This window comes from Rutidosis leptorrhynchoides, chromosome 7 (genome assembly GCF_046630445.1).
Source record: "Rutidosis leptorrhynchoides isolate AG116_Rl617_1_P2 chromosome 7, CSIRO_AGI_Rlap_v1, whole genome shotgun sequence".
In the NCBI taxonomy this organism is placed as follows: Eukaryota; Viridiplantae; Streptophyta; class Magnoliopsida; order Asterales; family Asteraceae; genus Rutidosis; species Rutidosis leptorrhynchoides.
The window spans coordinates 186,209,422-186,220,101 of NC_092339.1; positions in this window are offsets into that span (position 1 = coordinate 186,209,422).

Consider the following 10,680-nt stretch of genomic DNA (forward strand, 5'->3'; position numbering starts at 1 on the left):
TTAATCTTTGTTACCCGGTTTACCCCCTGGGTCCAGTAAGCACCCAATTGGTTAAGACAAATCAATTGAAAACTAGTGTACTAAATTGAAACAGTGTTCCCTTTGTTCAAACAAGATCACTAATCAACCTAGTAACAATAATCAACACCCACAAGAATGGTTCTTAATCAAAACTCATAATTATCATGCATTAATCAATAAAACATTAAAGTATCATGCAAACACATACGAATATTCTATCTAGACAAACATTAAAGAGCTTAGCCAACCATGGCTAAAACCAAGATCACAAATAAACAATTAAGAGTATTCAAAATGATGATAAGAATTAAACCTAATGAAAATTGTGTTCTTGAATGATGAACGGATCGAGACGCGTTTCCGGAATGATTGATGTGTTAGAATGATCTTGGGGTTCCCCAAAAATCACCCTTTTTCGTCAAAAAGCTGCTGGAATTCGTCTGGATGCAAAAGTGATTATTAGGGTAAAAATTCGGCCTTTAAATAGATAAAAATCTGACCCCGGCTGAAAGTGGAGCGGCGCTCCACATATGGAGCGGCGCACCATATAACTGAAAACTGGTCTTCTATTTTCAAAAATCCCTCGAACTGAAATTCATGCCTACTGGAGCGGCGCTCCATGTTTTGGAGCGGCGCTCCAGACCTTTTTTTGCTGAATCCGGACTATAAAACTCATAAAATCACTCGTTTTCGAACCAAACTCGAATCAAACCAATCTCTTTCACTTGTTTCCATAAAAAATCACTAAAACCATCAAATAACTTCAAATTTCATCTCATTGGTCTTAGAACTCGAACCTTCACAACACTTATCGAAATAAAACCAAATCGTATCCAAAAGGACCAAAATGTGCCCGATATCGCTAAAGAAAACGCGTATGAAATATGCGATATCAAACAACCCCACACTAGAGTTTTGCTTGTCCTCAAGCAATCGAACTCGATAATAATATTCTACCATATGATAACTTCTTCAACATGAATGTAGAACCAAACTCGTAACTAACAAACCACAAACTAGCATGGGCACGATTTGGATGTAAATACTAACCATACCTCCCACTTGCATTCCCCGAAATTAACTTCCCAATCCTCAAGCAAATAGTATGAACAAAGTAGCTAAATATAATCTCGAATAACGTACCAAATAAAATGAAGTAGAGAATCTCGAACCATAGTGTAAGTCTTCAAAGGAACCGGGAATCAACTGGGAGCCAAACACCAAAGATATGACAATCGAACGCATGTTCCAAAAAGAACTCATGGGCTACCCTGCAATTGGTCAAGCCAATGCCTCCCACAGTACCTAACATCGTGAGATGTCTGTAAGAAAATAATGTGCTTAGGAGGATACACATTACATCCAAATATCATCGATAATCATGAGGTGATCATCTAATCCGTTAAGTCAACCATAAAGATTGAGGTTCATCAGGCTTAAAAGCTGATATCTTACCTTTTCGGAGGTTATCCACTGGGAATCTGATCAATCACTGACATTTTGTGTATCATGGTGCGCTTCCCATTTGACTAGAAAATCTCCCTCATTGAGATAAGCTTTGACTACCAGTTTCCCTGTTTGACGTTGAGGCCTGGTAGATTTCCAGTCGATTTTAGCAATGACTTTTCAAGGTTTTTCGTCACCCTACAACTGGTCTGGACTACAACTTCTGAAACAAATCAGCAAGTGTGTTGGTCGGGAGACTTGACTCCCTTAAGGATGGAATAGATACATCCTATGTGGTTAAATAAAGTGGTCGGGTGCAACATTGTCCTTGTTAGGAGAAACAATGAGGATCGCCCTGTTTAAGTTTTTGATCTAGTGCATGGTCCGGTTTCGACCACACGCTACTATCATCGTTCATACGGTTGACACCCGCCTTGTGAAATGACTTTGCATGGTCCTTGTTAGGAGAAACATGTTTTGAAAGTTCAAGACTTTCTCCTCTAATAGTACCTCATCTTGATTTAATGGGTAATGAAATGGTACAGCTTAAGAGGTATACGTACCAAGTGAAACGGTCGGAAGACTTTACTTCCTTAATGAGTGGATCTGAGTCACTCGGGAATGCCAATCTATTTCAATTGACACTCGGTTTAAATCCCAAAAACCTTTGGGTGCCATAGCTTTTGACTATGGGTTGTGTTGTCTAAGCAAACACAAGCACGTAGCTATTATTCCTAAAATGGACAACACTGGTGAAGCTCTAGGCTCCTCTTCCCACAGTATCACACCATTAAATGATGTAATAATAAAATGATATAGTTTCGGAAGTCTACTATATCAAGTAACCAAAAGTTTGTGATCTGGCACGTGATTCGGTCACAATCACGCTATGCAATCACCGCTCTCTCACGGTTTACACCCGTTTTGGTACAGGTGACCTAATATTAAGTTCCCCGAACTCGTAGGATTTCATATTCAAAATAATGAACATGTGAAACAATTTTGGCTTCTTTGAAAACAAGAAATATACCATAAAATACAAAGCCAATTTTCAGAATAAAGGTTTTGGCCGAATTTTCAATTGTTTTTCTACTTTTTTTTTTTAAAACTAACTTTTCTATTTTTTTTATTTTACCCCTAATTTTTTCATTTTTTTTTTACGACCAAAACCCGTGAAGCGTCAAATCTTTTTAAATCAAAACAAATATGATGATGATTCCATTAACAACCAACCCGAGAGATTTTACATCCCCCACCCCACACTTGAGATCAAGTGATGTCCCCATCACTTGAGATCAAAAATAGATAAAAATCGAAAGGGTTATGTGAGAAAGAAAATATAAAAACTTATCGAGTTAACCACTGATCGCGGAATGCCAGTGACAGATGGCGTTGAACTGGCTGCCAGCATAAGAACATCGTCCATTCCCGATCATCACACCAATATCATCAATCATGCAGTTTTGTTGAACTTAATGCCAGACTTGAAAAATCGTTTCACCAACAAACCTAAGAAAATAAAAACATACGAACTACATAACAGGACAAGGTGGCACCACCCGATGCCGAAACGCCTTGTCCCTCAAATAAATTTCAAAGTACATAAACAGGAAATAAAATTATTCAAGTACAGACCAAATGAAAAAGAAATAATTTCAAACAAATACAACATGACATGCGCAACAAATCAATCACTCCTCGGCCACAAGTCTCTGAACGGGTCCCAATCCACACCATAAGTATCCTGACAAGCTTGGTATGGGTCATATGAAGGATCCGGTCTCGGAGGAGTAACTGATGTATAATCAGGAATGGTAGTCCGTGTCGGAATATACGCCTCCGGGTTCTGACGCATCTGTCGCTGAATTTGTCGCTGATGAACCTCCCACTGATTGTGGGCCCGAATTCCCCTAACATCATACTCTACCCTATCAACACGCTCTCCCAAATGACCCATCTCTGTTCCAAACTATCCCAGCGCCGTGTTAATCGCACCATAACTATTCTGGTGCCAGACCCGCATATCCTCGTTATGTCTGCGCTGCTCCTCTAACATCCGCTGATTATACTCAACCTGAGCATCATACGCTGACCGGCTGTCCCTATACTCCAGATGAATACCGTCTACACTATTAACCAACGAATTCTAACTCTCTTCACCAAATGACCACGTACCCTGTACGTTTGCAGCACTCGAGCTACCTGCCTCATACGTGGATCGACTAACACCACGTCCACGACCACTTCCAGCCCCATCTCCTGGTTGTTGTTGTTGTTCATCATCATCCACCAAAACCCAACCTTGTGGACCTCTTCGGATAAACTCAGCTTTCGAGAAAAACAGAATATTAGTGGGCATCGCCTCAACTCCCACGATATCACACCTACTAGTCGGGACCAAAAACGCCCGAGCAAACCTAGTGACCAAATGTCCACCTAACAATGGGCGTTCTGTTCATTTATCTATGCCAATTTCCTGAAACCATGCTCCTAACATACACGAGACGTCAATCCTTTCTCTCAACTTAATCTGTTGAAGAATCCAAAGATCCCTTCGTTGAATCTTGTTCGCATTTCCCCTAGCCATAAACATAGTAGCAATCATCTTAAAAATAATCCGGTCCTCCGGAAGTAGAAGCATTGACTGAACACTTCGACTAGAACTAAACGGACCTGCAGTATCTTTCGCCACTATTGGCCAATATTCACTTTCACTACACGTCTCCTGCCCAAACACTTTGCACTGAATCAAAAATCACTTTAAATCGTTGTCATTTAACTCGGGATATAAATCTAACGCCCGAGCTACCCCAAATTTACTCATGTTCCGCTCTAAACTGCCTAACCTGAATGTCAAGAAATCTGCCTCAGTCAGAGAGGCTCGCGGTCGACAACTCACTGTAGAAAAGAACTCGATAGTCAACTGTTCAAACACATCTTCACGTATTTCAAATAGCCTTTCATATGGCCTCCGCTCTTGTCCTGCATATGTTACCCACAAATATTGACGCAATCTCCTGACAATATTATTACCCACTGCTGTGAGTTGCGTCCAATCCAAATAAAAAGTCCGTTCGATCGGACGGGCGCTGACAAGTGTAAAACGTTCTTCTAGTTCCTCATCATTCGCAATTTGTGACAACCATAACTCCGGATTATTTGGTGGTTGTCTTGGTTGTTCGGTGTTGCCTCGCGATCTATGCACACATCAAACCAATAAAGAAAACAAAACAACAAACTCAAAAGTTAGTGTTAGTTAAGATAATAAGCACCAAATTCCCAACACAACCAAAACATGTTACATGCTAAGTCACCTTAAAGACAATCACTAAATTAATCAAGTAACACATGTAAACATGCCAAGAGCTCAAATCTACGCATATTGCATTATCTCTAAAACATAGCAACACAATAACCATACCAACATATGTCAAACATGACTACTCATAACACTTGTAACTTTCCCAAATCCAATAAAGTTCATCATGCTTGCAAACTTACACCAATTCAAACAACTACGATCAAACCACTCATCTCATCACAAAAAACAAGTTATGTCTCTTCTAGCATGGCATCTTAAATAAATAAATCAAATATAGCTCAATTCATTCAAACCAATTTGACCCGCCCATATGAACACAACCCCACACTAGCTCATGAACATACCAACAATTCAAAAACAAGAACACTTTCAAGCAAACAACTCTTCTATCTCTTACAAATTCGGATCCTCAACATACAAACCCTAGTATCAAGTATAACTTCCAAAAACACCAAGTAAATCATGAAATCAAAGCATATAAGCACAATCTAACAAAACCCATTACTAATTAGAACACAAAACCCCAATTAGACAAACCCCACATTAATTCATCATGTAAATCAAAGATTAAGCATGTAAATACACACAATTAGATGAAATTAGTCAGATAGAAAACAAATTCAGACCTTAGGGTTAACCATTCTTGCAAGATATGAAGTTAAGTGAACAAGAATTTGAAGTCTTGAAAATTAGGGTTTTTAGATGTAGGTGTTTGTAAGTGTTAGGAAATTGTAAAGAATGAAAAGAATGAAGGAATTGGGAGTAAAATACAGCTGGTACCCGTTTTCCCTTTGTGTGGTTGTAAATATGGGATTTTTTATATTAAAAACGAACTGCCCCCTGCCTGACAGACAAATGGAGCGGCGCTCCAGATGTGGCGAGGCGCGCCGAATTGTCGTGCGGCGCTCCAATGGTCATAAAAATCATGTCGAGGAGTTTCAAACATCTGGCACATCAGGTACGCACCATCTGAGCGGCGCTCCAGGTGCTGATAATCCAGAATTTCGCATTTTTAAGCCATTTTAACCCATTTACTCATCATAAAATCCAACCAACAACCCAAACAAAAAGCCGAGCAAGATCATATTGCACATATCGTCAACAAGCACAAAAACATACAAACTCTATAACAATGTGAAGTTTATTACCGAGTCATTCACAAGACTCGTTACTAACTTCAAGTGACGTTAGGATCGGGTTCAACGTGAACCCCGTCATCAATCTCCAACGGACAATCAAAATATTTCTTCACTCGATGTCTGTTCACCTTAAAGATAGTACTACTCGCATTTTTCAACACAATCGCACCGTATTGGTACACCTTAACAACCTCAAATGGTCCCGTCCACTGGGACTTAAGTTTTCCCGATAAGAGCTTCAATCTAGAGTTAAGCAAGAGCACTCGATCGCCCTCATTAAACTCCTTCGGACCCTTTAACCTTCTATCATGCCATTGCTTGGTTTTCTCTTTATAAATCAACGAATTCTCATACGCATCAAGGTGTAATTCACCAAGCTCATTCAATTTCCCCGCCCTCAGGTGTCCGGCTTCCTTCAAATCGAAATTGCACTTTTTAAGTGCCCACATCGCTTTATGCTCAATCTCCAACGAAAGATGGCACGCTTTTCCATAAACCAACCGATAAGGAGTGGTTCTAATTGGCCTTTTGTAGGCGGTTCGAACGCCCACAAAGCTTCATCGAGCTTATTTTCCCACTCCTTCGGATTCGACCCCACAGTTTTCACAAGAATCTCTTTAAGAGCTCGATTGGTATTCTCAACTTGTCCGCTCGTTTGGGGATGGTATGAAGTAGAAACTTTATGGAGAACTCCATATCGCTTCAATACCTTCTCCATTTGGGTGTTACAAAAATGAGTACCCCTATCAATAATTAAAGCTTTAGGAGTTCCAAATCGAGAGAATAAATGCTGAAGGAACAAAATCACAACTCGTGCATCGTTTGTAGCCAAAGCTTGTACTTCAGCCCATTTAGACACGTAGTCAATAGCAACGGGTATGTAACTATAATTCTGAGATTTCGAAAATGGCCCCATAAAGTCAATTCCCCAAACGTCAAATACTTCGCAAACTTGGATGCTTTGTTGAGGCATCTCATCCCGTTTGGTGACTTTACCGGCCCTTTGACAAGAATCGCACGATTTTCAAATCCGGTGGGCATCCTTGAAAATTATCGGCCAAAAGAAACCTGCATCATAGACTTTACGCCCCGTGATTTGAGGTTCAAAATGCCCACCGGTAGGCCCACTATGGCACTCGGTCAAAATACACATACACTCTTCACCGGAAACACACCGGCGGATAACCTCATTGGGACAACAACGAAAAAGATAGGGGGCCTCCCAGAAATAGTACTTAAGGTCACTGAAGAATTTCTTCCTCTTTTGATGTGACCACCCTTTTTCCAAGAATCCCCCAACGAGATAATTAGCAATGTCCACATACCATGGCTCGTCCACCTTGTCCATCGCCATGAGATATTCATCGGAAAAATCATCATGGATACTCGATTCGTGAAGGACTTCGAGATTTGGATTCTCGAGTCTAGATAAGTGGTCAGCCGCTAGATTTTCAGCACCCTTCTTATCCCGGATCTCGATATCGAATTCTTCCAAAAGCAAGATCCATCTATGCAGTCGAGGTTTTGCATCCGGTTTCGAAAATAGGTACTTCAGAGCAGAATGGTCCGTAAAAACAATAGTCTTAAACAAGACTAAGTAGGACCGGAATTATCAAATGAAAAAACCACCGCAAGGAGCTCCTTTTCAGTTGTAGTATAATTCAATTGTGCTCCTTGCAAGGTCATGCTTGCATAGTAAATGGGTCGGAAATGTTTCTCGACCCTTTGACCCAAAACAGAGCCAACAGCAAAATCAGAAGCATCGCACATAAGCTCGAATGGAAGGGACCAATTCGGAGCAATTATAATGGGCGCATTGATCAGTTTCTCCTTAAGAAGATTGAATGCCTTTAGGCACTCTTCGGAGAAATTCCACGGTGTGTCCTTTTCGAGGAGTTTGTTCATCGGGTTAGCAATTTTAGAAAAATCCTTAATAAACCGTCGGTAAAAACTGGCGTGCCCGAGAAAACTCCGAACACCCTTAACATTGGTAGGAGGTGGAAGGTTCTTAATAGCCGTTACCTTCACGGGATCCACCTCAATACCGTCCTTAGAAATCTTGTGCCTGAGAACTATGCCCCCTTGAACCATGAAATGGCACTTTTCCCAATTGAGCACAAGATTAGACTTCTCACACCTTTCCAACATCCGTTCCAAATTAAGAAGGCATGAATCAAAAGTGTCACCGAAGACCGAAAATTCATCCATGAACACCTCCATGCAATCCTCTATCATATCATGGAATATGGTCATCATGTACCTTTGAAAAGTGGCAGGAGCATCGCAAAGGCCAAAGGGCATGCGTCGGTATGAAAATGTGTCATACGGGCACATGAAAGTAGTTTTCTCCTGGTCCTCGGGCGAGATAGGAATTTGGAAATAGCCCGAAAAACCATCAAGAAAACAATAAAAGCTTATTCCCGCTAACCTCTCTAGTATTTGATCCATGAAAGGTAACGGGAAGTGGTCTTTGCGTATGGCATCGTTCAACTTACGATAGTCAATACAAACGCGCCACCCTGTGACAGTCCTAGTGGAAATTAACTCATTTTTATCATTAGTGGTAACAGTCATACCACCTTTCTTAGGTACACATTATACCGGGCTAATCCAAGGACTGTCAGAGATCGGGTAGATAAGACCTGCATCGAGGAGCTTAATGATCTCTTTCTTCATGACATCTTGCATGTGCGGGTTCAACCTCCTTTTTTGTTGCACCACAGGTTTGGAATTATCCTCCATTAGGATTTTGTGGGTGCAATATGAGGGACTAATACCCTTAATGTAGTGAATTTTCCATGCAATGGCCGGTTTATGGGCCTGCAGCATGGTTACAAGCTCAGTTTTCTTACCTGTAGTAAGAGAAGAAGAAATAATTACCAGGAGCTTAGATTCCTCCTGCAAATAAGCATATTCCAAATAATCTGGAAGTGGCTTCAATTCTAACTCGGGAGATTCTTCAATTGAAGACTTGCTCCGGTAATCCGCATCACGTTTGAGTTCCTTGAACTCCTCCTCAGTCCGCTCATAGCCATTTTCCATCAAGGTGGTCAAAATATCCACCTCCTCAACCTGCAACTCTTCATCAATTTCAACCAATGAACATTCTCCTGAACCCTGTAACTCTGGAAATTCCTGCAAAAACTCAGACTGGACATTCACAGTGTTAAGAAAATAACATGTATCATCAGTGTAGGCAGGGTATTTTAAAGCATGGTCGATTGAGAAAGTTGCATGCAAATCATCTATCCTAAGGGTCAACTGTTGGCCATAGACATCAATGATACATCTAGCCGTATTTAAAAATGGCCGACCCAAAATCAGTGGAATCCTCTCATCCACTTCCATATCCAACGCCACGAAATCGGCCGGGAAAACCAACGACCCGGTCTTAACTAGCATATTCTCTATAATTCCACGAGGAAATTTAATGGAGCGGTCAGCTAGCTGAATAGCCATACGCGTGGGTTTCAACTCCCGGGGGTCTAGCTTTAAGTAAATAGAATAAGGCATTAAATTAATGCTAGCCCCCAAATCTGCCAACGCCCTCATACAATCTAAGTTACCCAGTAAACAAGGAATAGTGAAACTCCCATGATCCTCAAGCTTCTCGGGAAGCTTATTTGTAACTATCGCTGAGCATGCATCATTCAACCTGACTGAAGACACGTTCTCCAGCTTCTTCCTGTTAGTTAGCAAGTCCTTAAGAAACCTTGCATACTTGGGCATACCTGCAATCACATCAATAAAAGGTAAATTAATGTTAACTTTTTTAATCAAGTCCATGAACTTGGACTTTTCTGCCTCCAGCTTTTCCAATCTCTGCTTCCTCGGGAATGGGAGCGGTGGTTGATACTCTTTAACTACCGGTTTCGCAGCAACAGTTTCCGGTACCCTCACAACTTTCTCAATCATCTGTTCCAGCTCCTTTTCCTCCTCTGGTTCACTAACAACAATCGGCTCACTATCCTTAACCAACGGCACTCGCATATCATACTCATCGGGCTTCCTCGGTGGATCATATGCTAAACCACTTCGGGTGGTGATAGCATTAACGTGCCCATTCTTCGGGTTATTATCTGTCTTACTCGGTAACTCCCCCGGTTTTCTCTCATTATTCTGATTAGCAAGTTGACCAATTTTTTTCTCCAAATTCTGAATAGCTGCTTGTTGATTTCGAAACATTTGATCATTCTTCTCATTGTTTTGAGTAACAGTAGTAACAAGCTGAGTTTGAGACATCACAAGCTTTTCGATCATAGCTTCAAAGTTGGACTTTTTCTCTTCGGCTTGGGGTTTCTGAAAATACCCGGGAGCTTGCTGTTGATATCCTCCACTAGAACCTGGCTGGAACCTCGAACCTTGATTACCTTGATGATTATAGGGATTGTTAAAATTCCTATTAAACTGCGCACGTCCCTGAAACTGATTGTTGTTCTGTTGACTAATATAAGCGATCTCTTCTTTTCGATTCATAATCAAACCCGCATCACAATCTTTTCCTAAGTGTAATCCCCCACAAAATTCACAACCAACCTTAATACCATGCATGTCCTTCTCCAACTTCTCCAAGTGTCTACCAAATTTGTCTAACTTAGCATTAATAGACCCATAATCATCATATGCACCAGTAGTTTCGGTTCTCTTAACTGACGCTGAACGAGTTGACTCATAATCTTGATGCCATTCGTGAGTGTAAACAGCTTGCTTTTCAATAATCTCTAATGCCTGTTCTTCGGTTTTATCCATTAA